This window comes from Passer montanus, unplaced genomic scaffold (assembly GCF_014805655.1).
Source record: "Passer montanus isolate IOZ18808 unplaced genomic scaffold, ASM1480565v1 scaffold34, whole genome shotgun sequence".
Classification (NCBI taxonomy): Eukaryota; Metazoa; Chordata; class Aves; order Passeriformes; family Passeridae; genus Passer; species Passer montanus.
The window spans coordinates 2,673,369-2,697,927 of NW_024368152.1; the positions used below are offsets into that span (position 1 = coordinate 2,673,369).

Sequence of the window (24,559 nt, forward strand, 5' to 3'; positions counted from 1 at the left end):
TTCTCCACAGCAGTGAAAAAGCAACAGCAATTGCAACTTGTGAATTGATAACAGCCAGTCTGAACCTTTGTTCTTATTTTATACAGATCTCTCTTTTTTTTCCCTTTGCGGCTTTACTCCTGCATAAACTTTTAAAGAGCAAGCTATTTTACCTGCACATCAGAAATCTATTCTGGAAAATAGAAATTTATTGATTTTTTTTTAAAGCATATCCAAAACTAGAAGGGCTAATACTCATGGAAAAAGGAACACACCAAACCTCTACTGTTGAAAAGTTTACAGCATGAGAAGGAGAAAAATACATACAGAGAATACTTCCCATATTGAAACATTTCAAGGCATTTGAACCCTATTCAATTGCTGCAAACTTGCCACTTCTAAAACCAGAACTGCATGAATTTTACTGAAGACCCAGTAACCTAGTGATCCTCCAGACCTCTGCTTAAAGGTAGGTTTCTCAAAAAAAAAAATCTTATATCAAATCTTAACCCTCGCTGTACTATTAATACTAGGTATCAAAAAGAGTGCATACTGTGTGTGTGATCACAGCACTTTTTAAAGCTCATTAAAGAATCTTTCTGTTCAATGGCATTTTTTGTTAGCAACATTTCTATAATGTAAAGGCTCTCATCACTGTGCAGCAAATATATGGGGTTTTTTGCTCTTATCTCATGTAGTGCACTTGATAAGGAGTACTACTGAATCCTCTGCACGCTGCATTACAAAGAAAACTGTCTTTCAGTAAGGCATTTTCTCTCCACTGCTTTCACATGAAATAAGGGCTCTCGTAGCTGAATGTATCCAACTGTATTAATACTCAAATAAAAACTGAAACCCTTTATCTGAAGTATAAAGCCCTGAAAAGATTTTGCCTTTTCAATTGTGTTCACTGTAATAAAGGTTAATATTGAACTGAACTTATCGTAATCTAGCATCACATGTTAAGTTCCAAATCTCTGCATGTGATCTATTTTCTTCTTTATTAAATGATAATGACAATGGTAAAATGATGGCAATATTATTAAAAATATCACAGCAAAAGCATTTTACTTAAAGACAGTTCAAACCTATTGCTTTCATGAGTAGGAAAAAAAACATGGTGCAAAGTGCTCAGGAGAGGGAAGGGACTAGCATCTGTTGAAAATTAACTACTTCAACATTAATTAACACATCATTTTCTACCTGATGAGATGGTGTTGTAGAAAGTATAAATTGAAGGCACAAGAGTAAGAAATGAGTCATCTTTGACTTACCGTATCAAAGAATATTGCTGTATTGCAGTCAGCAGCCAAACACAGAGCATGAAGCTTCTCATAAATCAGAAAAAATATACAATCAATGAGCAAGTCAAATTCATTGTAAAAATAAAGGCCAGAGATTAGAGTATGTATCCAAGGGTCTGGTTAGTCACAGCTTTGACTAGCCTGCTACAGAGCTCTGCAAAACAAGTATACTGCAGCAGTGTGGCAAGCATAGGATTGCAATGCATGTCCCATATATTCAAGCATAATAGAAAACATGGTCTGGAGCTTATTCCATGTGGAAGTGGGGTTTGTTTTATGCAGGCAGAAAAAAGAAAGGTTCTTTTCCCACATAATAGAATTAGAAATGAAGATTTTTCTTGATTATTGTACACAATAATTCCCCAGGATATCAATTACATAAAGCAGGTGCCTCTGTCTCCTGTTTCCCAGATAAATGCCTGTAATCTCATTTCACAAATGATCCTATTTAGACAGGAACCACCTATTGTGATGATATCATTTGCTCTAGTATCCATAAATGGGCAACTTCCTACAAAACGTCATGACTACTGACGACACAAATTTTTATAATATTGAGTGGGCAGGGTGGTTGATGGGGTCCCATCAATCTACAGCAGCTTCTTCTGATATGATACCACGAATCCTGCATAATCACATAAAAGACTGTAAATGAAGAGGAGCATTAAACCTCTCTAGTAAAGCTCATTAAAAAAAAAGAAAAAAAGAAAAAAAGAAAAAAACAACAACAACAACAACAAAAAACAAACAAAACCCCCACACCTAAAACTGGGGGGGGAAAAAATCCCTGGAGAGGTAGTAAAGGCAGATAAAACATAATGACAGAGCAGTGGCACCTTCTCAAATGCCTTCGGCACTCTCAAGGATACTGGTAGATATGAACAAAATCACTCTCAGTTAAGTGTAGCTGTCAGTTTCTTTTTAACAAATAATAAAAGACTGAATATCCTTTTCCCTTGCAAATTTAAAATATGCAGTGACAGCAAAAAGGACCAGTGCTTCAGTGATACACAAATTAGCCCACTCTTAGTGAATATTTTTTAGAATTAGCAGCTGCTTGTCACAGGAGCTTGGAATATGAACAGTGTATCAAATTACCCATAGACTCTTTGAAATCCAGGCTGCTAGACAGGCTTGCTTCCTGCACTAGCTACATGGATTTAATTTCTTACATCAGTCTTTTCTTAAGGAGAGCCATTCCATTAAATATGTGTATTTGGGAAATATTATAATACTCGCAGATAGCTGAAATTAGTTTCCATCTGCCTGCTTTAACACACAGAGATGTGAGGAGAGTTAAAGGTGATAGTGTTCACTTGCCTACCCACCCTTTTCCCCAAGGGACTCAATTGTGCCTAGAGGCTAAAGCAAATTGCCTAAGAACTTGTATTTAATATTTTTCTTGGAAGAAGTTGGTAAGAACTTCAGAAGAAGGTCCCCTGGTTAAAAAAAAAAATACCTCAGGGCATTTTTCAACAGGATCTCCACAAATCTTGGTTTACTTACCCCTGCTTTGAACAGACTAAGCTGCATCTAAACAGCCTCTTAATACATGGGAAGAAATGCATTAGGATCCATCTGCATTCATGTTTGGACAGTGCTCACTGAACACCAGTCAAGCTTGGTTTTCAGGGTGGAAAACTTTAAAGCTTAAAAGTAAAAACCCCGAGAGGACTTTATCTACATTTCTACTGACGTAGTTCTAGCAAAACAGAGTTCGCTTCTCAAAATCCAGCCCCTCCACTGTACATTCCCTTCTAATACTTTGCCTTTATTTTACACTTTCTTTGGGCCAGGGACCGCCCTCTACTAAATTTCTGTATTACACATAGAGAGGGTCTCAAAGGCAAGGCAGTGCAAATTTTAATAATAAAAGCAACTCTTTCAGAGTTGACTCCTACCAGAGTGACTCACTTCAGGTCTAGATAGGTTGAAAGCAAGATCTGAACACAGCATCCATGGCTACAAGACGCAGTATGCTGTCAAAGCAGAGAAGTCAATAGGTTTTTTACAGGCACCCTAAAGAGAAGAACTCCTTCCTCAGAGATTGAAAACATTGGACAAAACAACTTCAGAGCACTGAGTAGCCATTTAGATACAAGTCATTTAGAAGGTTCTTTCCTTCTCCCTCCTGTGCTTGTCTTCCAAGACAAGACTAGCTGATCTCCTTAAATATGCTGTTTAGGAAAAGACAGAAGCACAGCTTTGGCTCTGGATATCATAACCCCTTCATTTCAGTATAGGGTGGAAATAGAAAAGCATATACTCTGTGTATCCAGATGGCATAAATATTTCCCATGTGTTTCCATGACAAAAGACAAAGATAACACAAGAAACAGTTACAAAGTAGAAGTGTGTGTGAGTGTAACTGAGATTGATGGTCCAGAAGTTTCTCTCTTGGCTAGATAAAAGCTGATGAAATGGAAATAAGGAGAAGAAGAAAAGGCAGAAAATAGCTAAAAAGAAAATTAATCACTGCTTCATCAAATTCTACCCTGCCTTGGGAAACACCAAATGTCAGATTTCCCTGTTAATTTTCAAAGTCTTTCAAGGCAGTTTCCAGGATGTAGTAGGCAAGTGCGTGCTTTCTTAAAACAATATCTTTTACAGCATCTGAGCCAAAGGATATCACCACTCTTCCTTAACCTCGATTTGACCTTACCATGAACACAGTGACGAGCTCTGAGCTCATTCCTGTGCAGAGAAGAATGTTAAACACGGTCCATGGAAGATGCCTCAATGGTTCTGACCTGCGCTTAAAGGCTTCTAAGCTTTATAAAACATAGTGCTAAATAGAATGGACCATCATTTCCAGCAGTTCCCATTTGTTTAGGGAGATATTGTGGGAAAAAACTCCAAGCATATTGCTGTCTCAGGAAGGGCCTGAAGGATTATACTGAAAGGATGAGTCACTCCAGTGAAAGCAATGCACTTGCTCATGGAGAGATTGACATAAGCCACAACATCTAATACTAAGAAAGCAAGTACAGTGGACATCTAATAAAACTGCAGACCACACAACAGAATATTCTATCCCTCTTAAGGTCTTTCCTTTCCATGTAGAGTCTTTTAAATACCCTGATATCTTAACAAATAAGTCTAAATGTCTTTAAACTACCTTTGAAATTCCTACTGGTCTCCTTTTTGTTTGGTTTGTTCTTTCTACCATAACTGGAAACTAGATCTCTCCAGACATTACAGACAGCTGATAAATATGAACATTTCTGGGCAAAGAATTAGAATGGTTGGATCTTCTTTAAAATATCTGAGCTTTCCACTAATTAGAGTTGAAACCTAAGTTACAGAACAACAGTGGATTATTGAAAGTCCATTCTGAAAGGCAGGAGACAGAAGGATATTACCTTCTAAAGCAACCAACTGATATTTTAGTAGATAGTCTCTAATGCAGAGACAAAACAAATTGTTTCAGTTATGTGAGTTTGTCTGCTGGTTTGAGTAACAGGAAACTGCAATCTCCAGTAAGTATCATTGTAAGGTATATTAATTATATCAAACCAACAAAAATTATAACAAATTGTTTCAGTTATGTGAGTTTGTCTGCTGGTTTGAGTAACAGGAAACCCTGTAATCTCCAGTAAGCATCATTGTAAGGTATATTAATTATACCAAACCAACAAAAATTAAGCTAAAAAATTTTCAATGCTGTCCTTTTAAACTGCAAACAGCTAACAATCAGTACAAATAAAAAGTGAATTCTTACATGCCATCTTTTCCCAGAAGTAGAGTAGGAAAACAGCTACTGCACATTGTGTGATGCTTCCTTTAATTGTATTACTTAGGCCACCCCATGTGCATATTGATTAACAAGGCTCACATTAACTAAAACAAGGAAAAGCACTTCCACTTGTTTCTACAGCAAACAAACAGGAAAATTAAGCAAGAGTCTCGGACAAGGAAATTTTAGTCTGCTATCCTTCACAATGATTGCAGCCAAGATCAAAAATGCTAAAGGTTAGAAATTTTGTCCTCATGATTTTAGCCAGATCTACTTGTATATAAACCTCTTGAGGAGCTGAACTGATGGGATCCATTGAAGACATTATTTCAACAGATATCACGCTTCTGTTCACAATGATTGCAGCCAAGATCAAAAATGCTAAAGGTTAGAAATTTTGTCCTCATGATTTTAGCCAGATCTACTTGTATATAAACCTCTTGAGGAGCTGAACTGAACTGATGGGATCCATTGAACAGACATTATTTCAACACGTATCACGCTTCTGGACCTAAGCAAAGATTCTCCCTTAAATCCCTCTGAGATTCATCACTTTTGCTTTTCAACAGCACTATGGAAAACTCAAAGGGGGGTTTCAGCCTCATAAGGCCAAATTAATTTGTTATAATATAGCAATGCTGATGAAGAATAATGTGCAGTTTTTAATTACTCGTCAAAATCCTATTTCCCAGCAAAAAGTTAGAAATATCAATTACACGCATCACAAATAAATAAATTATTAAGAAATATAAAAATCACAATCAATTATTACTTAATGCCTAAAATAATCAGAAAAAGGTTCTGTTCACAAGCTCAATTTTATATCACCACCTGCAATGCTAGTGTCCCAAAGAAAATTTGAATTTCACATTCCATTAGTAATACAGGTGTAAAAAAAATCTACCAAATAAAAAATTTACATAGTCTAATTAAAAAAAATAAGCATCCACATGAATATCTAAATAAATGAGAGCAGAAATTTTCTAAAAAATTAGAGGAGGGCTTTGTTTTTCAAAATCTGATTAGCACAATTGTTGATTGATAAGGAGCAATCATGGTTTGCATCTAGTGACTCTTCTAAATGAAATAGAATTGTTTGGGCAATAGGAAGAAAAGGATAAAAAGTTCTGCTTGATTTCTTTCTGTCTGTGAAACTGTGTGTTTTACTAAGTCATTTCCTTTTCAAATGAACTTCCCACTTCTTTGCAAGGCAGCTGCATTGAAACACTTATGACCCTAAAGTATACACAATATACTGTTTAATATAAGCAGAAACTAAATACTCTCTTCTACCATACACCTTGATGGTCTATGGTAGAAGAGAGTAGGATGCCTGGTAGATTTTCCAGAGGTCAGATGTTTGGTAGGGTTCATCCTTGTAGTCAAAAAAAATCTAATTCTCAAAGCATTTCAGATCTGGATTCTCTATAAATTACAGCTATTGTGACAAAACATGGCCTTTGACAGACAGGAGATCTAGAGAGTTTTCTTCACTGAAGATCAAAGGTATAAAGTTGCACTAACAATGACCAGCAAAGTTATGGTATGGCCATACCATTGGCATGAAAAGAGGGTTCTTACAGGTTAGGATGTCAGAATTTCTTCATATTTTGATAGTATCAAAGTGGGAGATGAATCTGTGAGCAGGATATCTTTGTGAACAATGATCCCTCACTCATTTGGAGGCAAGACTGCAAAAACATCTGCCTGCCTTTTAATGCAAGTGTTGAAGAACAGCTGTAATAACAATGAAGAGAAAAGCAATCCTGAAAGACCATATACAAATAATATAGCACTAAATCCTTCTTTTAAATATAATGAGTTTGTTTCAAAAATTACACTTTTTTCTTCTTACCAACATCTCCACCGAGCCTAAGTTAGAGGCTTTTAATATCCTTCCTTCCTTCCTTCCTTCCTTCCTTCCTTCCTTCCTTCCTTCCTTCCTTCCTTCCTTCCTTCCTTCCTTCCTTCCTTCCTTCCTTCCTTCCTTCCTTCCTTCCTTCCTTCCTTCCTTCCTTCCTTCCTTCCTTCCTTCCTTCCTTCCTTCCTTCAGCCTACGTTCGACCCTTTTAATTTCCTTCCTTCCTTCCTTCCTTCCTTCCTTCCCATTTCCTTGCAGTAGAATTTTCAGAATCTACTCAAGAAATTGGTATCTCAAAATGATTCTTGTAAATGAAAAAGAAAAGGTAACCACCTGCTCTCCCTGTATGTTTAAGCTTAGAGCAGTAAAGAACTTTCTCAACTTTGCACTGTTTCATTTTGACAAAACTTTATAACAGAGCCATTATTTTTACTATTTTTTCTCAAATAACACTGGTTCAGACTAATTCTCATTAATCTGAGCATATTTGTGTAGGATTTCTGATCTTTTTTTGTTTTAAGCAAAATTAGTTATCAGTGATTTATGATCAGGCTTTAATTTTTCTATGTTTTTGTTTCCGATCTATGTGCTTTGTCAAAAACAGGTCTTTCACTTGCATTCTTGTGTTCCTTGCCTTTATTTCCCCTTTTCGTCCTTCCCAATTTTCTAAGTTCAAAAAGACAAAAAAGTGATGTGAAAATAGACAAAAAAAAAAGATGTTTTCCTATCTGGTTCTTTATTTTACACATATCTGATGTCTTGGAAAGATGATCAGTAGACTTTATGAAAAAACTGAAGATGCTGTTCTAAAAATGCATTCTAGAAACCATGGAAAAACAGAAAAAAGAGGAAGGACTTGAAGATGACTGAAATATGATGCGGTTAAATCTCATATAAAATCATTTTAAATCTGCTCTCTCTTGACAAATTTTTGGCAAAGGTGGAGAGAGACATGCAGCTGCAAATAGTTCAAAGGCTTTCAAAGGGTCTGGAGAGCCCCAAGGAGGCACCTCACATGGTGAGGCTCCAAGTTGAAGCATTGTCTCCAAGTCACAGCCATGAGAAAGAGCCTGCAAGGTCTCAGTAATATTTCTTGATTATTTGCTAAATATAGCAACACAGTCTAGATCCTCTGGAGCATAAATAAACTCTGCTTCACATATTCTGTGCTTTGTTTGCCAGTATGCAAATATGGCTACTATGTCACCCCAATATTAACGGTGTCTTGTGCTGCGACAACTAAAGTATCAGATTTTGGACCTTTGCAAGTTGAAATCTGGGTTTGACATCATGTTCAGGTCCTTGTTGTGGCTGATGATAAGCTTTGTTCTGAAGGTGAAACAAAGTCAAATTCTGTAACTTCACATGTTGCCAAGAGACAAAACAGTCGTCTTTTGGCCATATCTCATCAGAGGAACTGGCACTAATCCATTTCCAAGCATCACAGCTCATAAACTCAGAACTATTATGGACTCGATAAAGTCAATCAATACATTAGTTAAGTGAGATGGAATGATTTAGCTCTTAGGGGAAAAAAATGTAGGCCTCAGTGTTGTTAAATGCTGGGTTTGAACATCCTGGAATAATGAATTACAAGAAAACCATTCAGACAGACACACCTTCCTTGGCACATTCACTTGAAATACAACCAGGAAAACAAAGTCCTTTTGTTTTATTTAAATAAATTGAGAGGATTTCAAATCAAGGACTGCTTCTCAGTATATGTTTCACAAAAGCTTCTTGAAGAGCTTTTTTCTGAGACCCCACTTTATACTGAGTATGTGTAACAGCTCAACAAGAACTTGGATTTGTCCCTTACGAATTTGAAAAGTCAAACTCCAAAGTATCAATGTAGGACTGACAAGTTTTCCAAAGGTGGAGAAACCTATAGCACTTATACAACTTCTCCCTACTGACAAATCTGAGCTAGATAGGAAAACATAGTATAGTGACAATGGGAGGAAATGGGGTACTCCGGATATCATGATTTGCATTAAAAATACATTTTGACACAAATTCTCTTAAATCTAAGAGAATCTAACTGAAAGTAATAAAGGTAAACAGATGCATGTATTTACACACATCCAAATAACTAATAACGTATGTTGACTTATCACAATCTTTATGAAGCCTATTTTAGAAACTAATAAAATCTTTTATTTTAGAAAGTAAATTAATTTTATTTAATGCTCCCTATATGAAGAAAAAATATTCACAATATAGGATAAGGAAACTGCATCAATTCTAATTTTTTTTTTTCTTGAGGCTTCTAGCATAAGCTATGGTGGTGAAAATATGCATTGAAATTACTGGTTAGCCTGACTACTAAAAATAGCTATTTCATCCATAGAAAACAACATAGTAGAAATATGCTTTCTGTAGATTATTTCTCTTAAGTTTTATGTTTCTTGCAGAAAGACAATGTGAACAAGACTACTCATTAGCAGTGAAATGCAGGAAGAAGTAAAAATTCTCTAGCAAGAGTTCAAGAAAGCATATTACAGTACATCTGTAAACCTGGTTTTCTCTAAGGCTGACTGAGGGCTGGAAAATGACATGCCAAAGATGCACATATTCCCGATGGATTATTTAACCCTGCCAGTCTGCAAAAAAACTACATTAATGTGAATAACATTAATATTCACAGTGGCACCCTTTGATGCTTTCATAATTCAGATTTGACCTCAGTGAGAAACCTGGCAAATGACTTTTGTTCCATGTTTCTAGTCTTTTATGAAAGGACAGTAACACCCCTGCATCAGCCCTGCATCGCGACTGCCCAGTAAGCACCCACAAATGTTTGATATCCAGGATTTTGCAGTCTAGAACTGAAGCACACTGAAAAAGCTGATACGTGTAGAAGTCACTATGGTTACTGCCTACACTTTCTTTGCCTCCAATAAGATCTTTCATTTCCATAAGCATTAAAATTCACCAAATGCACCAAAATTATTCAGACAAAAAAATAGTCTCTTTGGTTTATAAGCCTTTTAGCTGTGTTGCTTTTATCTTTTTAAGTATATATGCTGAGCTGAAGCATATTATTCCACATCTGAATATAAGAAAAAGTATTTCAGGAGAAACCTTGTGATGGAAATGCTTTGTGGACCCCCAGCTTCAGCAGTGTGTGTGGAACAGCTGTCTGCTGTTGGCCAGTGCAAAGCTAAAACCCAGAAAACACTTTACAGGATGCCAGAAAAAAGGCTGGAGATTCAGCAAGCCAAATTCAGATGATTATTGTTAGTATTACTCTAAATCTTTTAAAAAATAAGAAAATTAGAAGTTCATATTCTGTGGGTAGCTTCCCTATCCATTGTAATATGAAATAGCTATATGTAAAACAAATTTGCATTGGTTGTTTTTGGGTTTTTTTGCTTTTCTTTATCTTACAGTAATCAGAATGATTCTTTCTTTCAGTATTCTTATATAAATGTCACCCAGTATACCAAGCTCTTTAAAATTGCATCCAGTGGCTGTGTCCTCAACAGTCATTTAAAACATTTCTTAGGTTTTTTTTTCTATTCTTTTACTTCAGTTAGCTTTCCACTTAAGTTCCTTCCAGCACACAGAATGATTTTGTTCCCTGATATTGCCTGTTATTTTGAAAACCTCCCTGAACCGCCACTGTCAATTTTCCTATATACAAGTAGCCTATTCCTCCTTTTCACCTCAAGTACCTCCTTACAGCTAGTTGCTTTTAGTGTGACATGTTTGACAGATCAATATATTCTTTATCAGTTCAGCTACTTCCCTTTATTTTTCCTATATGTGATTTTGCTGATGTTCCCTTTAGGAGAAAGTTCTTAATATTACTCTTCAATATACTCAATGAGGTCTTTTCACTGAGAAGCCTTTTTCAGAAAGAGCAGGGTCCTCACTGCATACAGGACATGCAGGTAAAATACTTGACACCTTCAGCAGGAATTACACTGAACTCAGCTGTGGTTTTTAGAGAAACAGCACCAGCAGAGGCTTATTCCTGCTGCTGAGGTAGGAGATATAATCCCCTCAACACCCAAAGGTACAGAATCTCTTCCAGCACTGCCAGCCCCAAGGAGTCGAACAACACCCCCAATACTCACAGATGGAACTTTCCCAAAATCATAAATACTTTCTTAAAAGGTAGATATCAAAATTGCCCTTGACACTTCAGACCAAATGTCCAACCTCTAAGAACTCAGAATACTGCCTATCACAATATTAGTTTCTTAAACCAGGCTGGAAAATAGAGCTTTTCCCTCTAGTCCCTCACTTTCACAACAACAAACTCTTGCTAATGTATTACACGTCACATGAAACAACAAATCAGCAGTGGTCACTTTTTCATGTATCATTTCCATGTATGACACCTAGATACATTAAAGAAGGGGGAAAGTACTTCCTAGAAGTTCAAAGAATTCAGCTGTTGGCTTAAAATAGTCAGCAATTTCTATGTAAGTCATAGAAAATATTGAACAATTCTCTGCTCAAAATTTTTCAATGTAAATGAGAATGTGATAAAGGTTTTACTTCTGATGAAATTCTAGTAAATGCACATGCATCCAGATTTTGACAGAACCAGAAGCATTTTAGTGGGAACTTATAAACTTGTGGAAGGAGAGTACACCAAAAGGCTGATATTTATTGGTAGAGTGCTGCTCTGACATTAAAGCTGTTTTCTGTTATGTCTGCTTACTTACTTGTGCCCCTGTCTTATTTCCTGGGAGAAATGCCAAAAATTAAAGTGACCTCTGTATACTAACTATTAACTATGTCACATCATGCTGCTTAAAATATGTTACAACCTGATTGGCACAGAAACACATTCTGTTCTGTTTGGGAGCACTTATACCCAGAACAATGAAAATTCACAGCCCCAGCTTCTTGGGAACCAAGAAATCAGCTCTAAATATGGCTTTATATTGGAGTTCAGCTGCAGCATTACAAGCTATGGCAGAGTATCTTAACTCACAGACAAGGTAATTTGTAATGGTACAGTATTTAAAACAAGAACAGAGCTTGCTCAGATTGAATTAATCCAAGTTGGGGATCAAATGACCTGTAAAGATACAAATTTAGAAATCATTCCAAGCTGCAAACACATAGGAGACATACCCTGACTTTGCCTAAAGCACAGATAAATACAGTGCAGATTCACAACCACAGCAAATAAGTACACAGCATAAAGAAAACGCAGCTTTAAAAAAGTTTCTATCTTACAGAACACAGCTGGCTGATAGATTTAAGGAGAAAATGAAGACGATGAGGAACAAGTGACTTCTCCAGTCCTGGAAGATGCCAAGACACAGAGTGAGCTTCAAGGGGTGAACAAGAAGAGAGACCAGAGACAGCCCGAAGAAGAAAGCCAGGGATGGAGCAGGGATAGAGGTCTGCTGCAAACAGGGAGACCCGCTTGGCTGTAGGCTCTGCCGAGCAGCCCTGCAGCAGCAGCACTGCACCTCCGAGGCTCTGCTTCAGCCAGCGCCGCTGAAACGCAAGTGGACGGCTCCATCTAGAGGCAAACATCCCCTGAGCCGGGGAAATGGCATGGCTCAGACTGAAATACCTTTCTCCACAAGTCAGAATACACTCAAAATAGCACTCCGAGCTGCTGTTCTCTTGGCAGGGATGTCCAGCAGGAGGGAGCAACCTCCATCAACCTCACCTTCTGCAAAGGCTGAGCAGATGAAAATAACGCCAAGCTTTCCCTGAAATCCACCTCTCAGCTTGAATGGGCTCCCACACCAAGTCTTGCCAGACTGACTCTGCAGCATCCATAAAATGACACAGAGTGAAGGCTTACTCTCATTCTGATGGCAAGAATTCTGATGGGTCTCACAGGCAAAGGGTTCCTGCACTCCTTCACTGTTGTATCTCATAAGAAATAGAGTATTTCCCACTAATATCTTGATAAGCATATCTATACTCAGTATCAAACAGAGTACCAATAGTTAATAAGAAGTTAAAGAAATGTTTCAAAAAATAATTATTAAAAAAGATATTATTAAAAAGAATGTTTATAATCCTTAATGATGCAAAGGATTTCTCTGTTGAACAAAGATGAAGCTATTCTTTTGTGTGCATCAGTAAATATCTCCAACCACATATTAGTACTGATAAAGAACCTAGGAACATCAAATCACACACTTTAAAAATTATAAGCAAGTCTAACTTCATCCTCTCTATTGCTGTGGTCTGGAGTTTGTGCCAAGTTATTCTCATGGAAGAGTTTCCATGAGTTTTTTCTGCACTGATCAAGAAATTAAAAAAAGGGCTTTAAGTGGATGTCTCTGAAAGCCTTTTTCTCCCAGTCACAGGCTAAAACATGTATTGCAATGTAATTTTACAAGCTTAACTCCACTGTAGCTTACTGTATACCTAAAAGGGCCTTTTCAAATAGATAGCAACTAGTTATATGAATATAATTCTTCCTGTTCACTGTTTTCAGGCTTGTGGGGTATGTATCACCAAATCTGCACTTTTTATAAATCAGTATGTTTAGATTCAGCCAAGCTGTGTATCTGAGCAACAGCACAGCAAGGAGTGACTGTTGTCTATGCATTACATTTTCTCAGATTACTCATTTATTATACAATAGTGTCCTAAATTTTACCCATCACTTTCTTCTGGTGTTTGTTAGTGAGGAAGAAAAATTGGATTCAAACTAGTTTACTTTTTCCATAATGATGTATTCTGCAAGTTAGGTATAAGTAGTTAAGATTAAAACTGGTGAGCTGATTATTGTAAGCAAGATACATTGGAGAGTGAGGGGAGAGAAAAAAATTATGCTACTTTTCTTATAAAAATTAATCGCAAAAATTTGTGCTCATTTCTTAATCTATTAATTTTCTGTGTTTTACTCACTTTAGATGTATTTTTGCAATACGAATACAAATATAAATGAACAAATGCAAAGGCAATATATTTTACAGTTCTAGGTTAGGTTTTGGGTTTCTTTTAAGGGCAAATATTTCATAAAGCGTTATTTATTTTACAGGATTCATTGCTAAAAACAAAACTAGCAAACTACATAGTCATTTCTTCCCTGACTTCTTCCTACTTTAGGAATTCAGATCCAGTTTGCTGTTGCTCAAAACAAAATTACTTGCAGGTATGACTCATATCTTTGTGGCACCAAAGAATATAAGATGTATGCCTATTTATGTAGCACATGCATAATAGCACATTGGAAGTTTCTTAAGGTCTCTTCTAAGAGAAGTGCAAGAGCATGGATGGAGAAAAAGCCCATTGGAATCAAAGGAGGACCCCAATGAACTCTCATATGTATTTGCAAATACATACACATACAATGGCACTGAATATGTACAACGAAAGCCCATTGGAATCAGAGGAGGACCCCAATGAACTCTCATATGTATGCACTGAATATGTACAACACCTATGGGAAGAACTGAATGTCAGTCAAATGAAAACATCAGAGCTAACCTCCAAGAGGCTGTAGTGATTAGAAATCACTTACACTCAAAGACATTCCCACCTTGCAAGCTCAGCTTCGTCCCTTGGCTTCAGACCCAGAACCAACCAGTCCTCAAACAAGACCTGCCTCTTTGCAGTGTTTGGCTTTGCAGTGTCCAGTACTGTTTTAAATCAGTGTCTCAAAGACATTGGTGGCCAAAGAAACTGCTCAATTAGTGTGCCTGCGAAACATATGCCACAGGCCCTGGCTTTACCTGGGTGGTCCAAAACTGAAGAAAATACAGGTGAGAGACGGACCTCAGACTTTCATAATTGCAATGAGTTTTTGGAGGCAGTCTTTCTATGAAAACATGAATTAATCTAAATAGATAAAAAATTAGGTCAAGATTAGGTCTTGACAGTTTAGGTCAAGATATAGTGCTCAGAAATATGAGTAAAATATAGAGGGAAAAGTAGCATGCTGAGAAAGATGGAGAAGAGGGCCTGTTATGGTATGTGTTAAAGACATGGATAGGGCAGAGACAGTTCACAAAAAATTAACATAGCCCTCTCTGTGTCAGCAACACATATGACACAAAAATTCTAACTTTTTTTTATATTTGGAATGGCTTAGCCCTCTCTTGCTCTACCTGAAAATGGTAAAATATATGAGCAGTGACTTCCGGTGACAGCTACACAAGTACCCATGGGTGTGATGCCAAAACTTCAAATGTCGAAATCAGAACAAGATTGAGACTATTTCAGTCATTGTAGATCAATGTTCCTGGTCTAAATTAGTCAGCTGCCTGTTATGCAAGATCATCCTCCCTGCTAGTCATTCTCACAGGGTATTTACAGAACACTGTATGGGAATGGTGAGAATCTGAGTGAAGGTACTACCAGGAGGAGGCTATTTAAAAAAGAATGTACTGCATACATTTTCAGGCAGACATTTAAGTAGACATTTCTGTAAAGCATTTTCTTTTCCCCTCTGCATTATATATGCACACATACATACATGTATACACACATACATACATGTATACACACACACACACCATGTTTTCATGTCATTGCAGGTAATGTGGGAAGGAAGGCATACATAAATACGTTTTAAAAAATATTTCTAGAACATGAAATACTTCTGCTACTTCTGGATAGCACAGGCTTATTTGGAAATAGCTTTCAAAATGCAGCCTTTGGAGAAAAGTATTGCACAAATCAAAGTGATTCTCTCAAAGCTTATTTTGCCACAATAGCATTTACTAGAGTAGGAGGAAGACAAAAATTTTGGTTTATAACACCCCAGTGGATTCAAATCTTATCTTCTCTGGATGTTTGATTCAGTGTCCTGAGCTAGATGTAAAACATCTTGTTAAAAAGATCACAACCAAATGCACATAAAATATCTCACCACAATGATCTCTTGCTCTTCTCCTTCTTTTCTCTCTTACACACTTATTTCCTTACCCTCACTGACTGGAGTTGCAATATAGTTGTATCTGTACAAGACAATTTCTGCCTGCTTAACTAATGCTAAAAGACTCCTTTTTGGAAAAATACAGAACAAGTGAAGTGATCACAAGGTGGATTAGCTCGAAAAAAACCCTCACTGAATAGCCTTCTGCTGTTTGCATCATATAACAGGGTTGCTCTCTGTCAGTGTTATCTCAATAACTGTTCTATGAATACAGTCATAATAAAGGAGGGGAAGAAAAAGTCAAGGAATGTTCCAATTTTTAACTATTATTTTTACTGTATGTTTTCATTTTTATTTCTTTGCGGGGGGTTTAGTACATGAATTAAAAGAAGACTGATTCATTTTGTTAACACAGAATACAACATGATCTGCACTGATTCAGGGTCCATCTTATTTTCTAAAGCTGGAGATAAAGACCCGGAACTGTTGAACCAAGCCAAGAGTTAGGATACTTTTTTTTGATAAATTACATTTTTTCAATAGCACTTGACCAAAAATGCAGGAGCTTCAGCAAAGCCCGCCAAACTCCAAATGGACTGTCTGATGATTTGGCACAACTTGAAATAATGCTGAAAGCAAGTACAGCCAAATTAGTACTTTCATTCAGCTAAAATGAAATGGACTATAATATAAATAGATCAAAATTGGGCCCAGATCCTGCAATTCACTATGCAGGCAGACTGTCAAGTGCAGAATCAGCACTTTGGTGAGCAGAAATCTAATGAGGAAAAGCTCTAAAATGCAGAAAGAATTATTAGAAGAAAACTATTTAAATCCTCCACATAACTAGAAATATTTGCTAAATACCAGAGATACTAATAAATGTTTTAAGAGTACTTACTTTGAACCTGTAAACGATTCTTTAAATGTAGTAAAAATAATTTCATGCAACAATGTGTCAAGCCAGTTTGGAAAAAGCGCTAAAAAAACCTTGATGACTGTGTTTATCCACAGCAGAGCAAGTGTATAATCGGTATTAACTAGCCCAAGAAGCAATGCACTACCTGAGTACAACACAAGTGACACAGATTTTGGAAGATTAAAAATGAGAAAGAAGGAGTGAAAGGTTAAACATACAAATCCCATATAGAAAGAAGTCTTTAAACACTGGGCTTTTTTGAGAATTGCAGCCCACAGTGCAGTTCCTCTGTTTCATGTTTGCTCCGAATTAAAAATAAATAAATAAAGAGAAGCAGTTTAATATTCTTAAAGAACCAGTTTTAAAGATAATTCTATTCACACTAACACAAAAGATTGCATCATGTTATATAAATAAAACCATATACTGTGACACAAGGATCTGCTAGGAAAGTCAGAAATTCGATAGACAGAAATGCTGTGAAAAATCTGCAAACCTGAACACCGAGGAAAAAAAATGAAGCAAAGGAAACAGAACATGTTTTTAGACACTTTATGGATAAAAATAAGTACAAATAATAAAGGAACAACAACAACAACAACAGAAAGCCTTACCATGATGTTTGCACAACTGTGTGTCTGTAGCCCATGCTATAAATGTGGATACCTTCTATTTCCATCATCTCAGCCCCTCTAGTGGTCAGTACCTGAAGATCTTGCCTTCAGGAGGGACACGATCTATCCATATGTACCATTTGCTGTTGCTCCAGTATCTTGACAGATATTTTTTTCTTAATCATGTAATTTTTTCTGGAGATATAACTTGTCACTTTTTATTAGCATCTTTGTCAGTGCTGCTGCTACGTGCATACATTTAATTGCTAAGCAACAAAGAGTAAGCTCTGCACAGCACATTCGATTACTGCATTCCCTGTGCCATGCATTGTTACTAATGCACTTATATAATAAGAAATACCAAAAAAAAAAAAAAAAAAAGGCAAAAATATTTACTTCTGTTTCCATAGCATCTAGAAGCCACAATCTGAAATCAGGCTCCACCATGCTAGCCACGAGGAAGAGAGCTAACAGCTGAAGAAAGATGAGAGCAAGTGGATCAATAAAAAGTACACAAAAGTTAAATTCAGAGGTGAGTTTCAGTGTTTCCATAGATGAATAGGCTAAATCTAAAGCTCAGAGGTGACTGCCCACCTACAGTTAGTCACGATTCTCAGACATTAGTGAAAAATTGCTGTGGCTAAAATACTTGAAGCTTTTGCAAGTGTGGTGGCCTCAAGGTGAGAAGTATTACCAGTTTTTAGTTGTAGAAAAAAACAGGGCAGGCAGTATTTTGTCACCAAATGTTACACCTCACTGTCTGCTCTTCATACTGAAATGTACATTTGCCCCTCTCTTTGAAGGTGCTGTCTCCAAGGTGCTGAGTTTGGCATTAACAGGCTTTACAGAGGACTACAACTCCATTTTTCCTGTGTTGAAGTGCAGCAATGTTCACCAAAGAGTTCTCTTTGTGCCTGAGATGTACAAGGACAGTGGTCACTCTTTTCTCTTGGTGTGATTACCAGCTATTTTGCAGTCAGCACTGCCTTTTTTAGTGCCATATCTGCAATATCTTCAGCAAGAAGAGCTGCTTGGAAAACTAAGCCATGTCTGTGCAGGTGTACAAACTTGCACAACCATATACAATCACTTTTATTTCTGCAGTTAGATTCAGGAATTGGGCCTGAATCTGTCTGTCTCTTTGGCATGGGTTATTAGCCCCAAGTATCAAGAGGAGTGCTAGGAAAAGAGGTAGCTGCTTTTGAATCATGAACAGTCACATAAACAGTCCTGCCCAATAGCATTAGTATTTCCTCTGGGTTCCAATATTTTTGCAAAGAAACTGGAAATCCCCAATAGCTAATGTGTCCTGTCACTTTTGGTGGGACTGAAACAAGGGCTGTAGATGTGTTCCTTGCACAAAATCCTTTATACTCCCATGGGAAGACCAAGCAGAAGTTCCAAATGAACCACAGCAGGAGACCACAAAGAACATTATCAAATTCTGAAACTAATTAAGTACATAAGTACTTAATCATACAAAGTGCTTCTGCATTAAGCTACTCAACACATTAATTACTTAACCCCTGAAATATCATTGTGAATATATGCTTTTTATTGCTATTTCATAGGAGGGCAAATGGATGCTTGGAGACGCTATATATTTCCAAGAACTAGAGTCAAATCCTTTCATTGGAAAGCCTAGGTAAGGACAGCTCAGACAACTCCTGCTCCAGAAGAGCATTTTTAGTTCAAAATCTCAGAATATTCTGATTTGGAAGGGACCCACAAGGATCATTGAGTACAGATTTTAAGTGAATGGCCCACACAGGAATTGAACTCAGAACCTTGGTGGTATTAGCACCAGGTTCTGACCAGCTGAGCTAATCCCAGTTCAAATCCCACAGCGTCCTGAGCCAGAAGAGATGCCAGGGAACCAGCTGACAACTGGGAGACCCTGTTCTTGCCTCCTGGGCCACTTTGGGAGATAAATACAGAACAAAATTACAGACTTTCTAGCTACTAGAAAGAGATCAGTGATTGTCTTATGACCCAGAGTCCTACAGTTCCTCAGAGTAAGGATTCAACAGAAGGTACCACAAAAAAGTCTCACATCACTTGGCTTCTAAGACAGAAATTTTAAAAACCCATCAAATGAGGTAAATTATTGTCATATTACATTATACTCGTGAACTAATAGCAGTAAGAATTTAATATTTTTCCTACCATATAACTTCCTAGCATTCAAAAACTACTACATGAATAGGTGTGCTTCTACATTTCTTAACACAGAGCTCATTTCTGGATCCTCACATTGAACATTAATAGTTTCTTCTGCTTAGCTCAGGACACCAGCACAACCTTGTTTGATGGGATTTTCCCTAAACATCAGTGTGAACACCAAAAACATCTGGTCCTAGCATAACCTTCTCGCATTCATTGACACAAACTTGTAACAATTTTCTGGGCTCAACCCTTAGTGATGGCTTCAGTGTGGCTGTGAAGCATTAGGCACATAACACAGTCTCTGGACGTGAGCTGCAGTGACAACATGTGCAGTACAGCCACCAGGGAGGGAAGAGGAAGGCTATATATGACCATCCTAATGGTCACACGCTTTACAGCACAGGGTTAAAATGAATGCTTTGTTATTCCTCCATATCTGTAATTTCCCTTGAATACCACCAAAGAAGGATTGCAGTTATAATCTGGTTTGTTTCAAGCAGGAAAGTATACAGCTTATGTGCATGTAAGTACACAGGCCTGTACACAGTACAGTAACAAGACTATGTTTAATAACTCGTTTAGTTTTTGATCAGCCCTGAATTGGTCACAGAGTTGGACTGGGTGATCAGCGGAGGTCCATTCCAATTAAAATAATTTATTATTCTGTTCCATTCCAGTTCATTCCATTCCACAGGGCTGGGCACCAGCCACAGACCCCAGGGAAGGCAGGGTGGTGCCCAGTCTAACTGGGGGCTGGACATCACAGCAGCTGTGGACTAATGGCATTTGAAAAGGGATCTTTTATTCCCTACAGAGCCCCATTAAAGAGCACATCTACTCACAATAAAAATGAAAAGGATAGTAAGCCTGCACTTTGCAGACTCTTAGCATTCTTTTATCAAAAAAGCACTCACTGCAGCAGTAGCCTTTGTTCATACTTCCCAAATCATGAAGGTTAATGGAGTCACCCTTCAATGAGGTGGCAAGACAAGCTTTACTGGACTCAGAAAACAATCTTTTTTTCTGAAAATAATAACATTGGATAGATTTCTCTCCATTAGAAAGGTATTTTTCATGGACTGGATCCATCCTGCATAGACCACCAGAAACAGGATAATCTTCAGCCAGTACTAAGCTAAATATATATGTATTCCTTTACTCAAAACAACTTTAAAGATGTGTCACAGAAGACTGAGTCCAAGCCAAAATAGAACTGTGGATTGAAAAGACATTTTCAAAAGGTGTGTGTGTAAAAGGCTCAAAGATACTTCTCAGGAAACAAAGCATGCATTTTGGTTGTTTTTTTGTTTTTTTTTTTCGTTTGCAGAGAGATCATTCAAAGGAAACCAAAACTAAACATTCACTGACAGCACAAGGAGCACCCTTAAGGTCCTTCCTCAATTGCAGTGCTTTAGACACACTTAACATCAACAGTTTCCAAGTTTTTTTTCTGAACTATTATTTTCACTTCTCCCATATCCACCATTTTTGTGAGGTTTGTCTTTAACACAATCTGCTAATGTATTACTAGTGTGCCCATCACTGTGGGGAGAGAATTTTATCCAGCAGCCAACTAAGGAGCTGAGTAGTAGCTGTGAGCCTTATTGTTGCAATATTAATAATTTAAACCTTCTATAAAACAGTTTGTTAGGGATGAGCATGAGGGAGCAAAACATTATAAGGCTTTCTGCAATTTAGTACCTCAGAGTGATGAACAGTAGAGCACATCTTGAAGCACTTGTCTCCAAATCAACGCTTCCTTTCTTGTAAGGCAGAAGCAGAGAATGTTTTATTCACAAGATTTCAGAAATGGCTAAATGCAGCTCAAATGACAAAACTTTCAGAATATGTACTTTACTTAAGCTTTGAACCTGATAGAATCTGTTAAGATTTACACATCTGAGAAAAAGGGATCTTCAGTTCCTAAAGTAATAAGGTGTGTTCACTCTCTACTGTATTCTAAATTTTGCTCTCCTTATAGCAACTGAAAAATCCCTCTCAATTCCAAACATTTCCATCGGTTCAGAATGGGGTGGAAGTGGGGAACATCCCAGAAAATCTGCATCAATAATATGGAGGTGAGGGGACACCAGTAAAACTCCAGGAATTATTCAAATCTTAGACTAATATCCCTCTGCATGGAGGCAACAAGTATTTGATGTAATTTTATCAGTCTGTAGAAAGAGCTTTTTGATATGTGAGAGCTTTTTGTCAGTGAAAGAGGCCTTTGTCTGCTGGTTTCATTTGCTTATGGTAACAAGAACAAAATAGCAAAACAGAAAAATACTAATTTTAGTATTTTTTAGTAGTCTTATTTAGTAGTCTTTAATAACATAGTTGTATTTGCACATCCAGGACCAAACTGAAAGCCTCCCATCTACATTTCTCAGAGGAAAATGGATGGGAAGATGTAAGAGTTTAAGACTGTTTTGAAAATGGAACTCTATTCTCTGTAGCTGTTGCCATCTACCAGCTCTTACGTTCATCCCAGACACTTGATAAGTTTGCTTATGTCTTTGTTTAGTCTAAATTAGTTCTGCAGGGGATAATAGCCATGAGACCTGTTGGAGAAAAGGTAATAATTTGGAGCTTTCAGATGCTGAAAATCAGACTGATTTTCTTTGGAAAGAATACTCACTAGACTGAAGAAGGCCATCACTCATTTTCTAAAATAATGAAGGCATGGGATGAGGTGTACTTTGATTTCTTGATTATAATCAAAGTGGGAATAGCTTTTTACTGCATGTAATGTGAAGAAGAAAACAGTGGTATTCTACTGGCATGCAAAGAGAGTGTATCTGAAATAGTGTTGTATTATGTACAACATAAAATTAGGTACAGCAGGATTATGCAATATGCTACCCTTCACCAACACTAGTAAACATCAAATGTTTTCATAAATGGAACAATGGCATCAATTATGTCATCTCAGAATACATATGCTTCATAATTAACATTATTAGAAGAGGAAAAGTCTGTTCTGTAAAAGCAGAGCAGTTAAGTGATGCTCATAATCCCTACCATGCAGTCCATTAACCTCAGAAATTTCAGTAGCTTCGTAGTCATCCATGGCATTTCAGATTTCTCACAGCTTCAAATCTGTGGGCAGCTTCACAAGCTTTTTGTAAAGTTTCTCATGACTAGGACATCTGTAAAATCCCCTCCAGACCTTTCTTCAATTCAGCTTGTGTTAATCAGTCAGTAATTGACATATCTGAATAAGGATAAAGGTGCATCCCTAAAAGCATGCTCTACTGAATGCAATATCTTATTTTTAAAGACTTATTGGTAATTTTACATGCTGTAAGATATTGAAAGCATTCTGTTTCTTAATCTTACCTTTTTCTTCCCATTTCAGTGTGAGTTTTTGATGAGCAGCATTCCCAGACAAGACTCATAATAAGGACTGAAAATAATCAGATATAAAACTTCTGCCTTTTAAAAACTAATCCACCATTCAACATAGGTGTCCTCACTATTTACGTGAAATAAATTATTTATTTTAGAGTCACATGAAAAATTGCAACACTGCCTAACACGTTGCTTAGAGACAACTGACGAATTTTCTTCCTAGATGTGTACTTGGGAAATATGAAAGGTAGAACCAGGATGCTAAATTTTGGCATAGTGTTTTTTTGTTAATTCCTTTGCACCACAGAGGGAAGAAATTGGTGAACCTTTGTTAATTCTGATCTCATTAAACTGGCCTTCTTTTCCTAGAAGGAATTGATTCAGGACTCAACTGCAATAGTAATAACACCTTTAAATTACCACTCACAAATGTACTTGTAGTCCTGACTCCTTGACAAAAATACTTCTGTACTTCTGATATGGATATATGAGATGGGCCTAGCTGAGGAAACATATGAGGATTATGCTAAAGGAATTCAGAGATCTGCATGCAGAGAAGAGCATGTAATCTCTTCCTCTCTGGCTGGCAGCACCAAATAATGCTGCACTACATAGTGTAAGATAGTATGAAAAAGATATTTGGATACTCAGAGCATGTTAATGTCTAAAACAGAGATGCAAAAATACACTGGATATTATATCTCAGGGCATCCATTCAACTATTTTAGTACTAGAGGAGAAGAAACAATATATTCACACTCTCAAAAGTCAAATCCTACCTACCTAACTTGCAATTCACCTTGTTTGATGAAAAATCTAGATTTAGAGCTTCCAAATGGCACATGGGTGGACAGCTTTAGCTAATCGGGATTATCCATGAAAAGACTCATGTCTGAGCTGCTGGTCTGAGGTTTTGAATCTAAGGCTTCAAATTGCAGGATTTGTAAGGACTATCAGTGTTTGCAGTCTTATGAGCAGGGGGAAAAAATCCACCAGATTTGTGATCTGAACATTAGGGAAAGATAGTTGCTTTAGATCTTGTGTTGTGCTGCACAACTGAATTTACTAAACTCAAACAACATTTTCTGTGTCTCATTGGTATCAGGGCAGCTCTGATTTCCTAACCCCTGTTGACCACAGGCAGCAGTCATACAGTGTGCTTCAACATTGCCATGCCAAACCCTTCTACACCGGCATGAAACACCTTTTGCCCTGACAGATTTCCTGCTCTACATCTCGGCCCTAGTTTCAGCCCCACTTTTTGGCAGAGCAGTCCCCTGAGTCCCCGGGGATTCGAGCAAAGGCCGCTCGGGGAGCTGCGGAGCCCGGAGGGGCCCAGGAGGGCGGCGGGGCTGCGGCTCCCGCTCCGCTTCCTGCCGCTCCCACCGCCCGCTCCGCGCCGCAGCCCACGGGCGCCTCTGACTCACAGCTCACCACGTAAGAGCTCCATCTGCAAGAGGGTTCCTCTCTGCAAGCGATGGGAGATGACACTCTGACTAGGGGAAAAAAAAAAAGGCAGAATGTGGCATTCATCTGAAGCATGATGCTGTACCAGTGTCCCACATCCTCAGTCAGCTCCAGGGTTGATTCAAACTTGTCCAAATGGGGGGTGGAAATTCGTATTTGCTTGACATGCAAGAGAAAACACTTTAAATTATAGACGAATAACATACATAAAACCTTTTTTTTTTTTTTTTTGCTTACCAGTACTGTCTATGAGTCACTTTTTTTTTCCCAAAAGAGAACTGTAAACTAACTAAACGCTAAGTATGTTTGGTAACACAGAATATCCAAATTTGTTAGATACACTTTAT

The 24,559-nt window shown here is 37.5% G+C and overlaps 1 protein-coding gene across 9 annotated transcripts in view; it reads right to left on the bottom strand.

Moving 5' to 3' along the window:
- Window positions 1–24,559, bottom strand: part of DLGAP2 (DLG associated protein 2) — a 446,234-nt gene that overhangs the window by 311,188 nt on the left and 110,487 nt on the right. For 2 of the 9 annotated variants that reach the window (XM_039715627.1, XM_039715622.1), the window contains exon 1: window positions 1,254–1,580. The exons of 4 other annotated variants lie outside the window; for them this stretch is intronic. The gene's annotated coding sequence lies outside the window, so the exon portion shown is untranslated. Of the gene's footprint in view, window positions 1–1,253; window positions 1,581–17,228; window positions 17,308–24,559 lie in introns of those variants that run through there. 3 more of the 9 variants (XM_039715626.1, XM_039715623.1, XM_039715628.1) reach the window with 3 other exon arrangements.